Raw genomic sequence first — 24,108 nt, forward strand, 5'->3', positions numbered from 1 at the left:
ACAGTTATAACAAATGTAAATTCACGTCTTGGTTTATCAAATAATAAGCACCCCTGTGCTTTGAATAATTAAATTAATTGATGTAGTACTGAGTTTATAGATCTGGGCATTATAATTAATGACAACCTTGAAGCCTCTACTCTTGTTATTGCAATAGTTAGGATAGGTTACTGTTTAATCAAAAACATACTTAGGTCTCTTAACTCACAAAGCAGGAAAGCCCTTATCCCAATGTACAAAACTGTGATTAGCTCTGACTTAGAGTACAGGGCTCTTATTGCAGTTATGGTCCAAAAGATGTGAATAAGTTAGAACGAATCCAGACGAATTACACCAAACATTTGACCTTCTGTCATGGCTTGTCCTACAGTGGTAGGTTGAGGTTGCTAAGGGTCCCCTCAGTCAATTATAAGTTAATGTAGAGTAATATATCATATGCCTATGAATGTTCACAGAGTCCTTTACTGAGGGTTGCTATGGATGTTATTTAGCTGGTAATAACTTGAACATAAAAAATAATGTTTATGAAGACTGATAAATATAATGGAGCATATAAGAAAAACATCTTTAAAGTTGGAGTGGCTAGATTATGCAACCATATTTCCATAGATTTAAGGATTTCTAAGTGTTTAACACACTTTAAAAGTAACCTTGAGTCTTTTTTTGATAATAGATTCTTTATGACAAGATTGATCTGGAGTAAGGCTCATATTGGCCTTTTTAGGATCCTGAGTCCCTAAAATATACAATATGTTGTCCCAGTATGAATGAAATCAGCATGATATATATATATATATATATATATATATATATATATATATATATATATATATATATATATATATATATATATCCTCTAGTCACTGAAGCTACGAAACACCGCAATTTTGAATAGGGAAAATAATCACTTGGCCACCAGGGCAAAATAACAACATGGATACAAACTAAACCTGCCAAAGTGCAAGCCCCCCCCCCACACCCCCATGCAGAGGGCTGCACCCCACCACCCTAACTAAATATGCCAAATCCAAGATCACACTACACCAGTGAAAAGGGCAAAGTTCACCTTGGTGGCAAGTGGTTCATTTCCCAATTCAGCAATGAGGTGTTTTGTAGCTTTGGTGATTAGAGGTTCAGGTGAAGTCCTCTCGGCGATTAGAGATTCGGGTAAGTGTAATTTCGGTTATACAAGGTAGACCCATATAATATTTGTATGTATATATATATATATATATATATATATATATATATGTGTGTGTGTGTGTGTGTGTGTGTGTGTGTGTGTGTGTGTGTGCGCATGTACATGTGCATAATTATTATTATTGCTATCATTAGTGATATGTTGTTTCAGTATTTTATGCACTCAGCAGCTGTAAACAGAAATATGATGCTCATCAGCTTCAATTGCATGAAACAACTTAATTCAGGTACACATATTATCTAAAGATATGATTTTAAATATAAGTGTTTTGTATATGGGACTCACTTAGGGATGCACTTGATTACAGATGTTTTAATTGCTGTGGGATGGCCCATTTGGGTTTGGAAATAGCTTATATTAAGTGAAGGTGGAAGCATCCATATTAAATTTTGAGAAGAATAATACTTTATTTTACATTTGTTTACCAGAAAAGTCCAACTGGATACAGTTCCTTTTTCAGTGGAGGCATAGGGAGAAAAGCTCCATATTTACAACAAGACTGTTGTACAAAATTTCAAAACATTATAACAGAGAAGAAACACAGAGATACAGTGCAATACATACAGAGTTCTTCAGACATCAATTTTACATATATAGACTAAGGTTTATACAAATTTCTAATAACAGAGGATACCAATATGTTTATCTGCCAAATACTTTATGCAAGTACATAAATATGGAGAGGTAACATGGGTAAATAATACTATATTATTAGGAAACTGATACAAGCACTCAGCTCTCCTTGTCAATAAGGAGAAATTAATCGTAGGCACTAAACAGCCTATAATTGCAATGTACCTTGCAAAGGTAAGGGAAAACAGCTCTTATACTTTACAAAAAAAGCACCTAAACAAGCATGTCCAAGGGTCAGCTTCTGGTTAGTTCTCCTGTCCACCTGGTGAATCTGGGCATACTGGGGCAATGCAGCAACTGCCTCAAGTACACAGACAACCCTCTCCTCCTACCACCCAACACTGCAACCTGTGAGAGATGTACTTAGCCAAACTGGAAGCAAAGATCACTCCAGCCAAGATTGTGCTAGACAGTCAAGAGGAGAAGGTTAACGCCTGCACTACACCTCAAGCAACTCATAGCCCTTCAAAACCCACACCATTAACACCCACACATAGCAACACTAAACCCACATATGTGGAGGCCCTTAACATTAACCTGCCCAAGCAACAAGGACCTCCGAAGCTGAAACGCAAACAAACACCAGTCACAACCAAAGTGACACATAGCTCACAACACCAGTGTGCCACCCAAAAACAGCCCCTAAGGCAAGACAATATACCCAACACTTTAGTCATAGGTGACTCTATAATTAGGCACACTGATGTCACACTCACCAGGCTGAACAAGGAGAAAATTACAGTCAGCTGCCTGTCGAGTGCCAGGATCCACCACATAACGCATGCACTCAAGGCACTTCACAACAAGTACAAATATGACTGTCATTGTCCATGCTGGAGTGAATGACTTGAGATGTACCTCCCTAGACTACATGAAAAGAGACATGGAAGAGCTCTCGGATCATGTGGCCCAGGCAGGTATGACCATAGCCCTGAGTAACATCCTGCCTTCACCCAGAATGATACCACAGTATAAGTACAAAATGACTGACTTCAACAATTGGCTAAGCTTCTGGTATCATTCAAAGTGGATCCAGTATCTGTCTGCCTGGGAAGGCATGATCGACAAACCACGATGCTTTGCCAGGGATGGTCGGCACCTGTCACCCCGGGGATTCAGGTTACTGGCTAAAGCTCTTGCCACCTCTATAGTGCCTTTTTAGGCAAGGTTCAAAGGACAAAACCACCACCATAACAGATACAAGCATGCAAAATCTGAAGGTAATGCTACTCAATGCTAGAAGTCTAAACCTCAAAATGCACACTCTCAAGGCACTCCTAAAAATGGAGAACATCGATATCTATGCAGTAACTGAGACCTGGTTCAAGGCTCCAGAGAATACCCCTGCAATACCAGGCTACAACTCTTACCACACTTTTTGGCCACAAAACCAACTGAACACTAAAGGTGGAGGAGTGTCCATATTCATCAAGGATATTCACACCTCCAGGCTAGTTTCCCAACACAATGCATCTGAAATTCTCCAGGTACAACTAACACTAGGTAAGACTGCAATCCAAATTGTAGCTTGCTACAGATCCCCCACCATGCCCCAAGATTCTCCTTACACCTTTCTAAACATACTGGAAAATATTAAGATACAACCAAACACCCTAATACTGGGTGATTTCAACTACCCTGCCATTACCTGGGAAAACTACTTGGGTACCGACTCCTTTTCCCAACGGTTCTTAGAATTCATAAATTCCAATGCCCTGGATCAACTAATCCATTGTCCCACCAGGGGCTCCAATAGCCTAGACCTGGTCATTACCAACATGGGAGATAGATGCTCCACACCAGTGGTCACCCCCTCATTGGTCAGGTCTGATCATAAGCAAATCACCCTTGACATACACATCTCACCCCCGCCCCCACCCCCAGTAAGGAAACCTCCTTAAAAAACTTCTCCAAAGCCAACTTCATTCTACTGAAGTCAAAAGTGACAAACTTCATGACACCCATGCAGACGGAATCTGAAAGTTCGACTGCAGAATCCTGCACTAAGGCACTGTATGAGCACATCCACTTGTGCATGAATCGTGCCATCCCAAATAGAACCAAGATGCTCTCCTCCAAAAAAACGAAGCCAATCTGGTGGTCCCCTGCTATAAACAAACTATACAACAGAAGGAAGAAACTATTGCAGAAAAGAGGAAAATCCCAGTATGCAAAAAACTCCCTCACCAGCCTCAGTAAGAAGCTGAGATCCCTCATAAAATCCTCAAAAGCTAGTTATGCAAATAAAATTGCCAAAGATTCCAAAGACAACCACAAGGCATTCTATAGTTATGTCAAGAATCTAAATGGCAATCCTCAGATCTGCTCTGAACTACAACAAAATGGCATTAAATATACTGATCCCAAGGATATTGCCAATATCCTGGCAGATCGATTTAGTGACAACTTCACCCCTCTCTCACCCCCTAAAGGGCCCATCTCAATACCAAAAGATTGCCAAATTCCGGTAGTCACGGCCACACAGGTAGAAACCGCACTCTCCAAAGCTACAAATGCAGCATCCATGGGACCGGATGACATCCCAGGCTGTGTACTGCATGAACTATAAAATGAACTGGCACCTCACCTAAGTGTCATGTTTAATCATAGCCTCACCTCAGGCTTCATGCCCACTGAATGGCGCACAGTTACAGTTATCCCACTTCACAAGGGGGGATCCACCTTGGATCCTGGGAACTACCGTCCCATCAGTCTGACAAGCCTGATCTGCAAGAGCATGAACGCATTATCATGGAACTTATAAACAAAGACATTGTCAACCTTCAAACACTAGACACCACCCAGTTTGGGTTTGTGTAGGGCCAAGCTTGTCTCCTGAACCTGATTGGCTTCTTCGAATCAGTCTCCAGAGCTGTGGACGAGAGTAAGGCGGTCCACACAGCCTATCTTGACCTTGGCAAGGACTTCAACACCATCCCCCACTCTGGAATCATAGATAAACTTACTAAGCTGGGCATGAATCCCTATGTCACTTGATGGGTTGCCAACTGGCTTACTGACAGAACTCAGACCATAAAAGTAGCCAACTCCAAAACCAGCTCCAGACAAGTGACAAGTGGGGTACCTCAGGGTTCAGTCCTGGGACCACTCTTGTTTGGCATCTACTTCTCTGAAGTACAGGCCAACACTAAGGGACTCTGGCTAACAAATTTCGCAGATGACTGCAAACTGGGAGCCATAACTGAATCCCCAAATGATGTGGGTATTATACAAAAGGGCCTTGCAGAAACAGATGCCTGGTGCCAGAGCCATGGGCTCAAGCTTAATGCCAAGAAATGTATAGTCATCCCCTTTAGAAAAAAACATATACCCATGAATAACCACATAGGTGGCAGTACACTAAACATCGAAAGTGTAATGATAGACTTAGGGACACAGGTGGACAGTGGTCTCACTTTCGATAATCACATCTCCACAACAGTCAGGAAATCCTTCTATGTGGCACACCTCATCACTAAGGGCTTTTCATCCAGAAAAAAGGAGGTCATTGTCCCACTGTACTCATCCCTCATTAGACCCATTATAGAGTATAATGCCCTGTTTGGTATGTACCTCACAAGACATCTGCAACAGCTGGAAAGGCCACAGAATACCTCAATAAAAGAATCACAGGCCTAAAGCAGATGCCATATGCTGACCATCTAAAAACACTTCAGCTATACTCTGTGGCATATCGTCTACTCAGAGGTGATCTCTGATTAACATACGAGGCCATGTCAAACCCTGAGCTGTTGGACATGCTCCACTTAAAGAAATCCCAATCCCTCAGAGCCACACGCTCCAGGGATCTAAACCTTGTCATCACAATGAACAAAACATGCTGTAGGGATAGGTTCCTGACCCAGAGACTCCCCATACTCTGGAATAGACTGCCCATACATGTCAAGCAGAGCACCTCCTTGGCCCCCTTCAAAAGGAACCTTGATGATTGGATGGGAGATAGGAAATTCACCCCGGGGATCATGTCAGTTGCCCTGCTAGACAGGGGTCCAGAGAAATAAATATTGTGGGAAGAAATATCCAGGGAATTGTTATGGCTAGGCTTGTATAGGCCCTAGGGTTGATAGCCTAGTACCAACCTATGAACCTATGAACCTATGAACCTATGAAGAGATAATAATAAAGAGAAATTAGACCAGCTACTAATTGAGAAAAGTTGCTAAAGTTTTCGGGGCAGACACTGACAACTATAGTGAAGGAATGGATTGTGTAAGATAAGAAGAACAGGGAAGAGAGTATAGGGGAGTTAGATGGCAAGGGGGGGGGTGCAAAAAGGCACGCATAAGTTATCCAGGGCTGGTGCGTAAGCATAGCTTTGTATTCAGTAAATGGGATTTTAGCCTTTTTTTAAACTGCAGAGCATTTGGAATATCATGAGTTTGGTCCTGTTGTGGTTCAGAAAGGCATGTTTCAACTTCAGAGGAGGACATGCTGCATTACTTGTTGTAACTGTTGGAGCGATGATGCAGCGTCATCAGGGTAGCAGTGTGTAAATTGCTAGTGAAAAGTGTGAAAAGGAGGAGGAGACCTAGAATAGAACCTTGTGATACACTTAGAGTAATGGGCAGTAGAGGAGATATACTTTGTTGCCATTTGTCAGCTTTTTGGTGCCCTGTTAAGTAGTCTTTGAACCAAGTAATTGTGGACTGACTAAGGTTTAGTTCTAAGAATACTTGTGTAAGTTTGCTGTGAGAAATGGTATCAAATGCTTTTGATGTCTCTAGAAATATGGAGGGAACTATATCAGTGTTGTTTCTATGTTGGTAATGATGTTTGTGAAGCTCATTATGGGGGAAGTAGTGCTGTGGGAGGGTTGAAATCACTGGTGGGTTTTGGATAGCAGGTTGTTATTAAGGAGGTACTGCATAACTTGTGAGCATATTCATGTCTCTAGAACTTTATGCAGGTTGACAATATAGGTATTGGTCTGTAACTGGACAGTTCTAATGATTTCTCCCCTTTGTGTAGCAGAATGATATGGGAAATGTTTCAGATTGCTGGTACCTTTTGTTCTGTGATGGATCAGGGTGGGGATACTGGTGTTTTCAGGTTTTAGGATTTTATTAATAGTGGACCAAAACTTCTGATGGTTGTTTTGATTGTTAGTTTGAATATACTGGTAGTAATAAATCTTGTCCTGTTTGATTTGTTTTTTAGCTTTATTTCTATGTTCTTGATATGCCTGTTTAGTCACTTGTGTTTTGCTTTTTTGCCACAGATTCTAAGCTTTATCTTTCTCTTTTAATAGTTATCTGGTTTCTTTTTTTAACTATAGGGCATAGTTGTTTTTTTTCCTTATTGTTCTTGAGGAGCTGGTCTATTCAGAATGTTCAGGAAAGTTAAGTTGAAGTATTCTATAACTTCCTCAGTGGAGATGTTTCAGTGATACCCAACTGCAGAATTTAAGGTTGGATATGAAATTTTGAGTGTTATTTTTTTTTTGTTCCTAGTTTCACTGTATTTTTTCACTGCCTAAGTAGAAAAGTTAGAAGATGATCACTGAGACTATCTGAGTAGGTCTGTCTGTTAATATCCAATCAAGCATGTATTGCCTAATTCATGTTTTATCAATTCTAGTGGAGGTTTGTATGATTTGGATGAAGTCATGGAGGCTTATGTGATTTGAAGAGTTTTGTGAGTTCTAAGTGTTCCAATCTATGTTGAAGTCCCCCATAATAATTGTTTTCTGGGAGAGTTTGCGGACCAGTAGAGGATGTGTTCTAGGGTGAGATGCTGTTACCTGGAGGTATATAGGTTCCAACTATGTTTAAGTATTTTTTGGATCTGATCTTACATTTTGTAAAGATTACTTCTGCATACGTTCATAGGTGTTTACTTGGATAATGACCACAAGGGCTTTTTTAAGCCTAGCCATGCATCCCAAATCTCTGACAAGTTCTGTTACCCTTGATCAAGTGTAAGCAGGAGCTTGGTAGATGAAACAGTTACATGCAGGGGCCTGGGAGATGAACCATTTATAGGTTACCTGTATCCATTAGAGACATAGGTCCCAAACCAGGGAGGAATTTCTGTTTTCCCATCCAATTGTCCAAGTTGCATTTGAATTGGGTTAGGGAAGAACTCTGCTTCACATGGATGGGGAGGCTGTTCCATAGATGGTGTAGTCTGTGAGATACATACCTATCTCTCCAGCAGGTGCTATGTATATCACAAGCAAGGTTTAAGTCTTTAGAACAGATAATTCTGGTACTGTTTGTTTTGTGGATCTGCAGGAGGTCCATCAGAGTGGGGTCTGACAATGCCCTTTATGCCAGGCATAGATCTCCCCTCAAAAGCCTGTAGGAGACAAAATACAGGGATAGGGCCTTGAGGCAGGCTGCATAGGACATATTACTTACAGCCTACATTCTTTTAGTGAGAAACCGCTGTGGATGTTCCAATTGTTGGATATGTCTCATTAGGTACATACCAAAGGAGGCATCGCACTCAATGATAGGTCTGATGAATGCCGAATATACTGGAACAATGACTATTTTGGACTTAGATGCCGTATCTCTGTTTACAAGTTGAGCAACAAAGAATGATTTCCTCACCACTATAGACACATGATGATCAAAGGTTAGATTACTATCTATTTGTGTCCCTAAGTCCCTGACTACTGGCTCAGCTCTAAGGGGTGTGTTATCAATATGATAGTTACCAGGGATGGATGACTTCCCAAAAGATACTACTATGCATTTCTTGGCATTTAGTTTTAGTCCATGGTTCTGACACCAGTTGTTTGTCTGTGTCAGCCCCTCCTGGAGAACATTTGTGTCTGTGAGATTCAATGACAGCTACTAACTTGCAGTCATCTGCAAATTTAGTCAGACAGAGATCAATGACATCGGTCTTGACTTCTGAGAAGTAAATGCCAAAAAAGGAGCGGTCCAAGGACTGATCCCTGAGGGACTTCACTCGTGACTGGCTTCTATGTAGAGGTGGACTCCACAATTCTAACTTCCTGGGTTCTCTCTGTGAGCCAGCTGGCTATCCATAGTTTCATAGGTAGGTACTAGGTTATTGGCCCAAGGGCCTACGTAAGCTTAGCCAACAAGGTTCCCTGGCTTATGCTACCCAGAAAGTTATTTTCCTGTGCCACTGTTGAGGAGAGACACAGAAGTGATCCCCGGGGTGTATTTCCTATTTCCCATCCAGTCATCAAGAGTTTTCTTGAAGAGTGCTAATGAAGAACTTTGCTTGACATAGATGTGTAGCCTGTTTCAGAGTATGGGAAGTCTTTGGGACAAGAATCTATCCCTCCAGCATGTCCTGGTTATTGTAGTGACAAGGTTTAGGTCCCTAAAGCGTGTAGCATGAAGGGATTGGGATTTCTTTAGGTGTAGCATGTCACAGCTCTGGGTTTGACATAGCTTTATATGTTAGGCAGAGATCACCTCAAAGTAGGTGATATGCTATGGAGTAAAGCTGGAGTTTTTTGAGACAGTCAGTGTAGGGCATTTGTTTGAGGGGAGTAATCCTCTTTGTGAGGTACTTCTGTGGCCTTTCCAGCTGCTGCAGATGTCTTGTGAGGTACGTTCCAAAAGGGGCGTTGTACTCTATAATAGGTCTAATGAGTGTCGAGTAGTGGGGAACAATGATCTCTTTTTTCCTGGATGAGAACCCTTTTATGATGAGGTGTGCCACGAAGAAGGACTTCCTGACTACTGTGGTGATGTAACTATCAAAGGAGAGACTACTGTCCACCTGGGTCCCAAGGTCTCATATCACACATTCAGTGTTAAGTAGATTGCTGCCTATGTGGTAGTTCATGGGTACAGAGTTTTTACCAAAGGGGAAGAGACTGCACATTTTGGCATTGAACTTGAGGCCATGGCTCTGACACAAGGCATCTGTCTCAGTGGAGGCCCTTCTGTAGGATGTCCACATCATTTGGGGACTTGACTATGGCTACTAGTTTGCAGTCATCTGTGAACTTTGTTAGCCAGAGGCCTTCTGTGTTAGCTTGTACTTCAGAGAAGTAGATACCAAACAGGAGAGGTCCCAGGACTGAACCCTGTGGTACTCCACTTGTCACTAGTCTGAGGTCAGATTTGGAGTCTGCAACTTTAAAGTGTGGATTCTGTCAGTGAGCCAGTTGGCAACCCATCTTGTGACGTAGGGATTTATACCTAGTGTAGTGAGTTTAGCTATAATTCCAGAATGGGGGATGGTGTTGAAAGCCTTGGCAAGGTCAAGATAGGCTGTGTAAAACTACATTACCCTCATCTACGGCTTTGGTGACTGCCTCAAAGAAGTCGATCAGGTTCAGGAGGCATGATCTACCTTTCACAAACCTGAACTGGGTGGGATCCAGAGTTTGGAGGTTACCAATGTCTTTGTTTATGTGTTCCACGATGATAAGTTCCATGGCATTGCAGACCAGGCTCGTCAGGATAATAGGACAATAGTTCCTGGGATCAGTGGTGGCTCCCCCTTTGTGGAGTGGGATAACTGTTGCTGTGCATCATTCAGTGGGCACAAAGCCTGATGCGAGGCTATTATTGAACATGGTGCTTAAGTGGGGAGCCAGTTTGTTTTGAAGTTTGTGTAAAACGCAGCCTGGGATGTTGTCCGGTCCCATGGATGCTGTATTTTTCGCTTTAGAGAGTGCAGCTTTTACCTGTGTAGTTGTGATTACAGGGACTCTGCATTCTTCCTGTATAGATATGGGGCCTTTAGGGGGTGGGGGGTAAAAGGGGGTGGGGGGGTAAAGTTAGCACTGAACCTATCTGCCAAGATGTTGGCAATATCAGTTGGTTCTGTAATTTTCGTGCCATTGTGCTGTAACTCAGAGCAGATCTGGGTGTTGCCATTGACATTCTTGACATAGCTATAGAATGCTTTGTGGTTGTCCTTAGAATTAGTGGCGATTTTATTTTCATAGCTAGCTTTGAAGGATCTTATAAGGGATCTCAGCTTCTTACTGAGGCTGACCAGGGAGCTCCTCCACTCATGGGATTTTACTCTCTTTTGCAACAGTTTCTTCCTTCTGTTGTACAGTTTGTTTATGGCAGAGGACCACCAGATTGGCTTCCTTTTTTTGTAGGATAGAGTCTTGGTTCTGTTTGGGGTAGCACGATCCATGCACTCGTGTAAGTGTTTATAGAGTGCATTTGTGTAGGATTCAGCAGTTGTAACTGTATTGTCCATCTGCATGGGTGTCATGAAGTTCACCACTTTTGTCTTAAGAAGCCTGAAGTTGGCTTTGGAGAAATTTTTTACCATGGTTTCCTTAATGGGGGGTGGGGGCGGGATGTGGATATCAAGGGTGACTAGCTTATGGTCAGATCGGACCAACGAGGCATTGACTTCAGGTGTGGAATACTGGTCACACATGTTGGTGATGACTAGGTCTAGGATATTGTTGCCCCTGGTGGAGTTGTGGATAAGCTGATCCAGGGCATTGGAGTTTATGAATTCCAGAAAGCATTGAGCTAAGGACTTGGTACATGAGTAGTTTTCCCAGTTAATAGTGGAGTAGTTGAAGTCGCCCATTATTAGGGAATTTGGTTGAACCTTAATATTTTCCAGTACATCAAGAAAAGAGGAGTGGGAATCCTGGGGCATGATGGGAGATCTGTAGCAAGCTACAATTTGGATTGCAGTTTGGCCCAGAGTTAGTTGCACTTGGATAACCTCTGATGCATTATGCTGAGCAACTAGCCTGGAGGTGTGGATATCCTTAATGAATATGGGCACACCTCCACCTTTGGTGTTTCGGTCCAGGTTACATGGCCAAAAAGTGTGGTATGAGTTATAGCCTGGTAGTGCAAGGGTGTTCTCTGGAGCCTTGAACCAGGTCTCAGTCACTGCACAGATATCAATGTTCTCCATTTTAAGGAGTGCCTCGAGTGAGTGCATTTTGAGATTTAGACTTCTAGCATTGAGTAGCATTGCCCTCAGTTTTTGCTTGCCTGTTCCTGTTACGGTGGTGAATTTGTCATTTGAACTTTGCCTAAAAAAGGCACTATAGGGGCGGCAAGAGCTTTAGCCAGTATCCAGAATCCCAGGGACGACAGGTGCAGGCCATCTGTGGCAAAGCATCGTGGTCTGTCGACCATGTCATCCCAAGCAGACAAATACTGGATCCCCTTAGAATGACACCAGAAGCTTAGCCAGTTGTCGAAGTCAATCATTTTGTCCTTGTACTGTGGTATCATTCTGGGCGATGGCAGAATGCTACTCAGGGCTAGGGTCATACCTGCCTGGGCTACAAAATTGGAGAGCTCTTCCATGTCTCTTTTCATGTAGTACAGGGAGGTATGTCTCAGGTTATTCACAACAACATGGACAATGACAGAGTCATATTTATTATTTATTTATTTATTTACATATGTTGACCGGGAGTGTCTGACTGGATGTTGGTCCATTTTCAGCGGAGGCCCAGGGAGAAAAGCTCAACAGTTAAAATATACAGACAATAGTTACATTGGATTTACATAGCGATTAACAATTTGATTAACATAGCAATTAATTACAAACATAGTTACAGATTAAGAACATAGTACATCAGTAGCCAACTAGAATCTTTATCTGCAAAGTACATAACAGACATTAACAATTGTTACAATAAGAAGTTCCTGCTGTATAATAAGTAGTAGGCTTATGAGCATCCGAGCTTTTGTGGAGTGACCTGAGTGAGTGGGCTATGTGTTGGATCCTGGCACCTGACAACCAGCTGACAGTAATTTTCTCCTTGTTTAGCCGGGTGAGTGGGACATCAGTGTGCCTGACTATAGAGTCACCTATGACTAGTGCGTTGGGTACATTGTTTTGCCTTATTGGCTGTGGTTGAGTGGCAACTGAGTCTGTGGGCTATGTGTCATTTGGGTTGTGTTGGGGGATGGAGGTTACTTGCGTTTCTGCTTTGGAGGTCTCTGTTGCTTAGACAGATTATTATTGAGAGCCTCCGCAAATGTTTTTCTGTTACTATGTGTGGATTTTGGTGGTGTAGATTTAGTGAGACTATGTGATGAGTGTGGCGTGGTGCAAATGTTTACCTTCTCCTCTTGACTGTAAAGTTCAGTCTTGGTTGGAGAGAGCTTTACCTCCAGTTTGGCTAGTTAAGTGCATCTCTCACAGGTTGTAGTGTTCGGTGGTAGGAGGAGAGGGTTATCTGTGTACGTGGGGCAATTTCTGCATTGCCTCAAGATGCCTAGATTCATCAGATAGACAGGAGAGAACACTGGGAGCTGACCCTTGGACATGCCTGAATAAAAAAACTATTTTTCTCTAGATAAGTGAGGAAAGTGAGTAGAAGAGCTGTTTTTCTCTAGTACAAAAACTGTTTTCCTCTATGTAATGAGGAAGATTGAGTGCTATAGTAATTAGTAGCTTAATTAGTGCTTACAAGTTCTGAACAAGTGCTGAGCATGAATAAGCAAATTTAAGTACTAAAACTAAGAATCTGTATCTGCACTAGATGAGTTACAGGACAGAAACAAGTGCAAATGCAGGCTTTCAAATCAAAAAGTTAAGAGAGATGGAAAAGATTGCCCAAATGGCCAGTAACTACAATTTCTGGGCCAGAAGCACTCCTTATGTGGTAGACAGGTTACCTAGTGCTTACTACTCCCACTGATAAGCTAGAAGGCTTCCCTCCAACACAGAAAGACTTGGGGGGCTCAGAAGCTTACATACAGTCTTGGATACAGCAAATCTGTATCTGGAACACTAGTTACAGGAAAGGTAGGAAACAGGCTTACAGTATTTTTTTTTTTGTTTTTTTTTTTACAGAAAAGTAGCTAAAACAGCAGTAAAAACAATTCACATGCAGTGCAAGCTAGCACAATTGAGTATGTAGCAATATTAGACCAAATACAGTTTAAAAAATGCAATTAAATTAAAAAGGACTAAAAGAATGTGGTAAAGAGCTGGGACTGGGGGAGTGTCCCAGATCAATTCTACAGTGGTGTGGACAACTGCAAAAGCCACCAAAGTTAAACTACAAACCCCGAAATAGGGAGAGTGGGTAGGAAAAAACAGTTTCAGCAGAGATCTGAAAAACTATAAGCAACAATTAACAGTTCAAACTCTAAAACCAAAAAAATATACTCAGATCTGTATATTTCCCAATAGATTGAAAAGCAGTCTCTCAGAACACAGGTTCCAGCAATGAAATACAGGCTGTTACTAACAGGTCTAATTTTATGCAAGTGATCCTTGAGTTAGATAACACACAAGCTGTAAAAACCAGTTATACCAAGTGAAGACACAGCAGAAAATAGGGGGAGGTGGGGAAAACTGTTTCAGCAGAGATCTGAAAAACTATAAGCAACAATTAACAGTACAAACTCTAAAACCAAAAAGTATTGGGTGACATACAGGTTTGTACCTAGCCTCTTGAGTTTGTCAACAATGCCCAAGTGGGGTAATGTGTCAAATATCTTGGTCAGTTCAAGGCAGGCAGTGTGAACAATTTTTTCCCTCATTCATTGCTTTGGTGACCTACCCAAAGATGTCCACCAGGTTGAGTAGGCACGATCTGTCCTTGACAAAACCAAACTGGGTTGGGTCCAGTATCTGGAGGTTTACTATATCACTGTTGATCATCTCCATGATAATTCTTTCCATGTCTTTACATATAAGACTAGTGAGACTTATGGGTCTGTAGTTTCCAAGGTATGTAGATGTCCCACCTTTGTACAGAGGGATGACTGTTGCATTTCTCCATTCATGAGGCATGAAGCCTGTTTGGAGGCTACAGTTAAATAGTAATTCCAGAGACCCTGATAGGTCATGTTTCGTGCTATTTTGAAGGCATCCTGTAATATTGTCCAGGCCCCACTGATGCAGTGTTCATGGTCTTAGAGAGAACATTAAGGACCTCTTCCCTAGTGATAGTAGGGGGAGTTATATTTGATGATATTTCCTGAGGGAAGGTTGATGGGGATTAAAGTTGGAGCTGAATTTAACAGCCAGGATGTTTGGTATATTGTCTGGCTCAGTATACGTGGCTCCATTTACAATGAGCTCTGCACAAAATTGTGTATTGCCTTTGAGTTTGCGGACATAGCTAAAGAATCATTTGTGGTTGTCCTTGGCCTGGGAGGCCCAACTTGCTTCAAATTTGGCTTTGGTAAACATTATTTGTCCTCTGAGTTGTTTGTTTCATTTAATGAGAATGCTTTTATACTGCTGGGTGCTGCACCTCCTAATTTGTGCCATGGTTTTCACCCTCCTGTTATACAGCTGATTGATTTTGTGATTTCACCAGGGTGGCTTGTTTTTTTGAGTTAGTTCTGTACTTCTTCCTGGTCCTGGTGGGTACAGCTGCCTCTATGCAGCTATTAACATGCTTGTACTGGGTTTCTGTGAACAGTTCTGCATAGGCAGAAGTGTTATCAGAGTTTATGGGGATTGAAATTTTGTCAGGTTCTTACTTAATAGCAGGATGTTAGCCTTAGGATAGTTCCTGAATATTCCAGGTTTCCATGCATTATCAAAATCAGAAGTATTTTGTTGTAGGATCTCTAGAATAAGGTTGCTTTTAAATAGAATGGCTGGAAAAATACATAAGCAAAAGCTGTGCACTTCAAACAGTCACTGAAATTACACAGACTCACTGACTTGATTGTTGTGTATTTAAGTATGGGCCTTGTGCAATTTGTTACAGTCACCTAGGATACCACTGACTTATGTTTCTGTCCTGCAGTACCTGCAGTACACTAGTGAATGTGGGACTGGTGCTTGCTAGTGCTCACCCCAGATTTACAATGCAGAGAGATGCAAATGTTTCTATGGATAAATGGATTGCTAATGTTAATCCGTTAGTTATTGCTCCAAACTTAACTAAGGCTTCTAAAGTTATTCAATTTGAGTAATTTTTTAAAGGTTTCTCTGCCATCTTTGTGCCCTGTTCTCATATGCGTTGGAGGTGGGAATGTAATAAAAATATGTGTAATTGCCTGTTAATGATTACAACAGTGCTGAGTTTAGATAAATACAGTCGATGCACCTATGTGAAAGGTAGATCATGCCTGCTCAACCTGGTTGACTTCTTTGAGTCAGTCACCAGAGCTGTGGATGAGGGTAAGACAGTTCATAAGCCTGCCTCGATCTGGCCAAGACCTTTCATTCCATTCCTCACTCACGAATCATTGATAAACTCACCAAACTAGTCATCAACCCCTATATCGTTAGGTGAGTTGCAAATTGGCTCACAGAACCCACAGTGTGAAAGTAGCGGACTCCAAGTCAGACTGCCGATCAGTCAGGAGTGGAGTCCCACAGGGATCGGTCCTGGGTCCTCTCATGTTTGGTCTGGACTTATGAGAAGTAGATGCTAACACAGAGGGATTCTGGCTGACCAAGTTTGCAGACTGCAAGCTGGCAGCTATTAACTCCCCAAGTGATGCAGACATCCCACAGAAAGGCCTCACTGAGACCAGTGACTGGTGTCAACCATGGCCTTGAGCTTAATGGCTAAAAAATGCTTAGTCATCCCCTTTGGGGAAAAACTCAGTTCCCACTAATTACTACATCAGTGGGAGCCCACTGAACACTGAAGGCATTGTAAGAGATCTGGGGACACAGGTTAACAGCAACCTCTCCTTTGACTGCTACATTGCCACTGCGGTCAAAGTCCTATGTGGCAGATCTCATTGCCAAGGGTTTTGCATCCAGGAAGAAAGTAATCATTTCTCTCCATTCTTCCATCATTAGAGCAGTCATAGTGTATAATGCCCCATTTGGCATGTGCCTCACTAGACACCTGCAAAAGCTGGAGAGGCCACAAAAGTACGTTACTAAGAGGATCCCAAGCCTTAAACACATCCTACACAGACAGACTCAAAAAAAAAAAAAACCTCCAGATATATTCTCTGTCTCGCATCATCTACTAAGAGGTGATCTCTGCTTGATTTGGAAAGCCATGTTTGACCCAGCTCCATTAGAAATGCTAAATCTAAAGAAATCCCAATCCCTCTGTGAAAAATTGACTCGGCTCGGAGACTGGATGTCTGTGCTGGGAAATTCTTTCTGTTGTCTTAAGATGTCGATAATTACTAGGTTTCACACATAAAAGTGTCTTTTATTGCTGTGGTTTCCTGGCAGGTGCAGCTTACAAAGAATGACTCCTCAAATGAGTCAGCAGAACTGTGTATTATCAATGTAAGACTTTCTCCGAGAGAAAGATGGAGCATTTTGTATCTTGTCTTGGATCTAGTAAGAACATCCACTCACCAACACTTGCTTGCTCTGTATGTAAGTAATATTTAGAACAGTGATTTCTCTTAGAGATAGAAATAGCCAGATTAGTCTAGCTGTTTTCTAGATTTGTCAGACTGTCCTGCAATATTGTTTAAGTATTTCTCATGAATTCTGAACTCTTTAATGTCATTGTGTTGAAGTAATAAATATTGTTTTGTGTGGTGCAGCAGTAGCATTGTCACCTCAAAGCAAGAGGTTCTCCCGTTCGATTCTTGGCTGGAGCACCTTCTGTGTGGAGTCTGCATGTCCTCCCTGCAGTCGAGTGGCATTCAAAAGACATGTGTGAATGGGTGTGCCTTTGTTGAAGGTTGGGCGTTGGGCTGGCACCTCGGCACCATAAAAATATACTGCCAATCATTAGCTGACCGGAGTTCTACTGTGGCAACCCCTAACCGAGAAAAGCCAAAAGAAGAACAAACAGTCGATGCACCCATTAAGCCAGTATCTCATTTGTGCATTGCTTGCTAACCTATTTGAATGACATTCATTGCACTCAGTCATTAAAGTGAGAGGACTGATTCCATACAACGGAGAAAACTTTCTCATTAGGGAATCACTCCAAGTACTACAGGAAAGTGTTTTAATACATTTTTGCACTTATAACTAAAGGCAATAACACACATTGCAGTCCCTTGCATATGATGAACGGTCATGCTTCATATAAAGGGTCATTGGTTTCCATTGTAAAGACAGAGCTTTATTCTCATTTCTTCATATGCCTATGAAAACCTTGGTATAAGTCGTGTTCTTTTCCATCGTCTAGATAATGGCTGTATTTAAAGGGAAATGGAATGATCGCTCACAGTTATAACAGCAGTAGTACGTTATGCCAGTGTCAATGCAACTAAAGAGTGGGACATCCTCTGCTAAGGAGACACATCTATGGCAGATTTATTACAAAATGGCGGGATGGAGATTAGCAGTATTACTCAGCCTCTCAGATTTCTGCAGCTTGACTGCAGGTTTTATAGTTACCTTTCACTTGCTCCTGTTACTGTATTTTAATGTGGTACAGTGAACAACTCTGACTGAACTACTAACAAGGAGACTGAGACTAGTAGAAAATATGGATGGGATAAAAGAAGGGTGCAGATAGTTTTATATTATTTTGCATTCTCTGGCACTCCAGTGTTCACTGGCTAAAGGACTTCTTAACTGTTGTAACCAGCCATTCTCCAAAATGGTTGAATTCGATTTTTAGGAGCTATACATTTGTATTCCACACCAGAGGAGGTGTGACTCACACAGATTTCTTTCTTATAAACTTTATAAAGGAAAATGAATAACATGGAATTCATAACCAGTGTCTATTTGACCATGGTGAAAATGGAATTTTCTATTTCATATAAAAAAAACTCTGGATAGAGCTAGAGACTAGATCACTTTTAAAGGGGCCGAGGACACAAATTTCTGGGGAAAGGGGTAAATCTATTCTAAGAAGAAAAGCTAGACAACATGATATCAATTATGATAAATCTGAGGTATTAAAGGGTGCTTTCTGGGGGGGGGGGGGCAGATGAATAAAATAATCAGGGTTCCCACACTATTGCACTGCAAGACTGAAAAGAGGCTTAAGGGAGGGTTCTGTAAAATAAAGTTCTGAATGGGAAAAACATTTTGAGTTTTAAGCATTATGAATTATATGGAACAGAAGGGCTTAGATAAGAGAGCTATTATGGGCTAAAATTTAAATGTTCTCTAAATATTAGCTAGGATGCTGAAACGAAGGAGCTGTCAGCAATCCCGAAGTGCTCTGGAAAGACCTGACAGTGTAGTTAATACCAAATCAGACACCAGTGCAGCCATTAATGCTTTAGTATTTGTAACCCTGTGCTGTACCGACCCCTGCCCCTGCTTGGGAAGCAACAATGTTTCTTAATGATATACATTGCTGACATGACACCAGTGGAGAGGCTCATCTTCTGGGTAAATCTATCTCTATTTATTTTATTTATTTATTCGTTTACATTTGTTTATCAGGAATGTCCAACTGAGTGGACAAGAGAAGTAATAACCGAAGCAATGTGCACTCTTACCAGTGGAAAATCTCCAAGGTCAGACGGGATCTCCATAGACATTTCTGAAGTGCTTAAGAAAGAACTCACTGCCCAGGTTATACAGCTGATTAAGAAAGTGACAGATAAAGGATGCCTGCTCTACTCATCTAGGACTGCCGGACAGACTAGTTATACACTTATATCACTACTACTACCAAAAACAAAAATCATTGCCAGGATACTGGTCAGCAGGCTACGCAGGGTAATTCCAAATCTTACTAAGATGTCCCAAAAGAAAACAGGGAAGTGCCAACCTGATGTGTTTGGTCTTGAATTTGAAACAGCTTTCAATGCACCAGTGTTCCTTGGCTGTGGTGCTGTTCATGGAGTTTCATAAAGCATTTGACCCCTTGCCCTGCAGTTTCTTAAGGATTTGCTTGAAAACTTTGGTAAAAAAGGACAGTTTTTCAAGATGGTTTAACTACTGCTTGAATTATCCATAGCCCAGAATGTTTCAATCATATGATGTCCCAGCCTACTTGCTCTTTTTAAAGGAGACCATCAGGGTTGCTCTCTGCCTCCTTTATTATTCGTTTTGAACATTGAACCCCTTAAGTACTTATCGACAGCAACATCGCACTGAGAGATAGCTCATGTTCATGAGGCACGGTATCCTATAAAACACATGGTAAATGGATTATTGCACCCTGTGGCTGTTAGATCTGGTTATATCTACCTCCGACATTATGGAAGTCTTCACCTTGGTGAGGGAACTCTCTTGGCTGAAGATAAACTGGGATAAGACAGTATACTTTTTCCTGTTCTCCAGAACTCATTTCTATGTCTACAAAATATGGCTTGGCTTTGAGGAAGTAACACATCCACCTTGGAATAAATATATAACCTTAACTTGCAAACTTAATTCAAAACAACATCAAACCCTTAAAAGCGGAATGTAGAAAAAAGATCTGTCAGTAAAAATCTTTGTATTTTTATTCATAGCATATATCATTGTAGTATTACATGTGCACTTCAAAAGTTTTCCATAAAAAGCTAATGGTTTCTAGTAAAAAGGTGGTTATGTAGTTTCTGAACTTCTCACGTATGCCAAATCATCTCTGGCAGTCCAGGTTCTTTCGACAAGAACCCAAACATGCCCCACAAGCATCGTTCCAGAGTTTTCTATAATTTTTCTAATTGGAAGGAAGGCATGAGTAATGTACAGAGGAAATTGTGGGAACCCAGTTGTGGTACACTTCTGAATGTTAACATCAAAGAATATGCAACACAAGGTAGGCATTTGTGACAGCACTTGGCAGAATCCCTCTTCTAAAGCTGAAATCTCACAAATAATGTGAAAATGGATCAGGATGGGAGTTTTTTTTTTATAAGACTTTTTAATGCAACTGATTGCATAAAACCTTCTCTTGCTGTGTAGAAATCCAAACCTGGAAGCTGGATAAGAGCCTCTCTGCTGGTGTCAGTATCTTTCATTGTGGGACACAGGCCACTCTTTACATTTTTCAATATACCATATCGGAGCAGGTAGGGGAATCTGTTATATATAGAATTATGCCTCCTAAGTCTTCATTCCCATTCTATAAACTAACAGAGGCCTCAAATAAAGAAATCTTTGAAAAATATAAGGACAAACTGGAAAGCATGATGCTATCTACCTTTCACTGGAAGCATTCCATCACCAGCTATGCAACATATAAATTTACATCCTCCTTGGTTATGATTTATTTTTAGAAGTTATCTTATTGGCAGATTTTCCCACTGATGTTTAAGCAAACAGGGCGGACTAGTTGTATTACGGAGACATAAAAAAGAGAGATGAATTAGATTCATATGTTGTGAGGAAGCAAAGTAGACAGGAGGTTCTGTAGTAGGATGCATTCAGCAACTGCCACTGCATCAACATCAAACATTTCCCCTCTGCATGATTCAAAGTTCTGGGTATATGCTAATTTCTAACTCTAATCACAGTAGGAGCAATATGCTCCCCTGTACTACCTTAGTAATGCATGGTAATGTATGCTAAGCCCAACTCTATATTAACACTGTCCCTAACTATAAATTGCATTTCAATTGGTCAAACATTAGTTGCCAACTTAGCAAAATAAATTCTGTTGATACCAGCGTCCATGTTTGAGCAAAATTGTACTACAGGGCAGAGTGGGAATTTGCCCTCTTTATGCTGTTGTGACTTCACAGAATTGTAATATATAATTAGCAAGGGGAGTAGGGGTGCAGGAGGGTGGGGAGCTTATTCTGTTGCAAAAACATATATATTGTTTTTCATTATTTCTCTTTTGATCTTTTTAGACTGATTTTTTTTTTTATGCAAACATTTTAGTGTTTGATGTTTTGTTAGGAGGTCAATCATACATCATATCTAAAAAAATCCACAATGCTTCCAATACACAAGACAGCTCCAAAACCCACTACATAGAAATACACACAGAGATACACACACACACACACACACACACACACACACACACACACACACACACATGCAAAACTAAATCTAACCCCTTCTCTAACCCTTACACTAGCCCTAACCTACAAATGCTTAAACACAGACTAAATCTATACCCTTACTGAACCCTAGCCTGTAAACATTTGCACATATACTCCCACCTCTAATACAGATCTACTTACTACTATCAATAAAACACAGAATGAGCAAACGTAACACTGGTGAGACAATTATTCTTACAAACTGCCTTGCAGTTTATGAACAATAACCATATAAATATATATGAGTCCCCTACACATGAACGAAATTGCAAAAAGCCGATTACCATATGGCTGAGACCACATGATCGACTTTTAGAATTTCTATCATGCAGAACAGCCATCTCCATATAGTGCAGAATGGGAAGAATTCCATCTTGCGCAGTGTTGTGTGATCTCAGAGTTGGTATATCTAAATTGCAGTGGGTGTGGTGAGGGGTGAGCTCCCCACGGTGGGTGTTTGAAATTCAAAAAGTCAATCATACGGTCTCGACCATATGGGATTTGGCTTTTTGGAATTTCGATCATCTATAGTAGAGATATATATATATATATATATATATATATATATATACACACACACACACACACACACACACACACACACACACACACACACACACACACACACACACGTGAATAGACAGAGAATAAATAAGGCATAGTGAATACATACATAATGATTTCACATGGGCTCCATGCTAGCACGAACAGCAGTTAGAATTCCTTGCTTTTATTCTGGGATACCTTATCAAGCATTCTTCCAAAAAGAAAATAAATAACACAGCTGACCCTCTGTCTGGTATTGCACAATGCTATAACATGCTGCAGCCAGCCCTGCTGATTTTGGACATCTAAACCGATTATTCCTCTCGACTTGGCCAATCAAACAACCAGAAATATGTCTTCTAATGCATTAAAAATTTCCACTGTTTTTATATATGTGAAAATATGCTATTGTTCTTTTCTTCACACAGCATGTAGGGTTATCCAGCTTTCTCAGGGACTACACAGAACTGAAAGAAAATTCCATGGGACCAGATGACATCCCGGGCTGTGTACTACATGAACTACAATATGAACTGGCACCTCACCTAAGTGTCATGTTTAATCATAGCCTCACTGCAGGTTTAGTGCCCACTGAGTGGTGCAAAGCTACAGTTATCCCACTCCACAAGGGGGGATCCAGCTTGGATCCCGGAAACTACTGTCCCATCAGTCTGACAAGCCTTATCTGCAAGGCCATGGAGCGTATTATCATGGAACTTATAAACAAAGACATTGGCAACCTTCAAAGACTGGACCCCACCCAGTTTGGGTTCGTGAAACGCCGATCTTGTCTCCTGAACCTGATTGACTTCTTCGAATCAGTCTCCAGAGCCATGGACAAGGGAAAGGTGGTCCACACAGCCTATCTAGACCTTGCCAAGCCCTTTGACACCATCCCCCACTCTGGAATCATAGATAAACTTACTAAGCTGGGCATTAATCCCTATGTCACCCAATGGGTTGCTAACTGGCTTACTGATAGAACCCACAATGTAAAAGTAGCTGACTCCAAATCCAGCCCCAGACAAGTGACAAGTGGAGTACTTCAGGGTTCAGTCCTGGAACCGCTCTTGTTTGTCATCTACTTCTCTGAAGTACAGGCCAACACTAAGGGACTCTGGCTAACAAAGTTCGCAGATGACTGCAAACTGGGAGCCATTATTGAATCCCCAAATGATGTGGATATTCTTCAAAAGGGCCTTACAGAAAAAGATGCTTGGTGCCAGAGCCATGGGCTCAAGCTCAATGCCAAGAAATGTATAATTATCCCCTTTGGGAAAAAACATGTATCCGTGAATTACCATATAGGTGGCAGTACACTAAACACCAAAAGTGTGATAAGAGACTTAGGGACACAGGTGGACAGTGGTCTCACCTTCGATAACCACATCGCCACAACAGTCAGGAAATCCTTCTATGTGGCACATGTCATCACTAAGGGCTTTTCAACCAGAAAAAAGGAGGTCATTGTCCCACTGTACTCATCCCTCATTAGACCCATCATACAATACAATGCCCCATTTGGTATGTACCCCTCAAGACATCTGCAACAACTGGAAAGGCCACAGAAATACCTCACTGAAAGAATCACAGGCCTAAAGCAGATGCCCTATGCTGACTGCCTTAAAAGACTCCAGCTATACTCTGTCGCATATAGTCTACTCAGAGGCGATCTCTGCTTAACATACAAGGCCATGTCAAACCCAGAGCTGTTGGACATACTACACCTAAAGAAATCCCAATCCCTCAGAGCCACACGCTCCAGGGATCTAAACCTTGTCATCACAATAAACAAAACATGCTGGAGGGATAGGTTCCTGACCCAGAGATTCCCCAGACTCTGGAATAGATTGCCCATACATGTCAAGCAGAGTGCCTCTTTGGCCCTCTTCAAAAGGAAACTTGACGGTTGGATGGGAGAAAGGAAATTCACTCAGGGGATCACGTCAGTCGCCCTGCTAGACAGGGGTC

This window comes from Protopterus annectens, chromosome 2.part1 (assembly GCF_019279795.1).
Source record: "Protopterus annectens isolate FY-2018-M chromosome 2.part1, PAN1.0, whole genome shotgun sequence".
Classification (NCBI taxonomy): Eukaryota; Metazoa; Chordata; order Ceratodontiformes; family Protopteridae; genus Protopterus; species Protopterus annectens.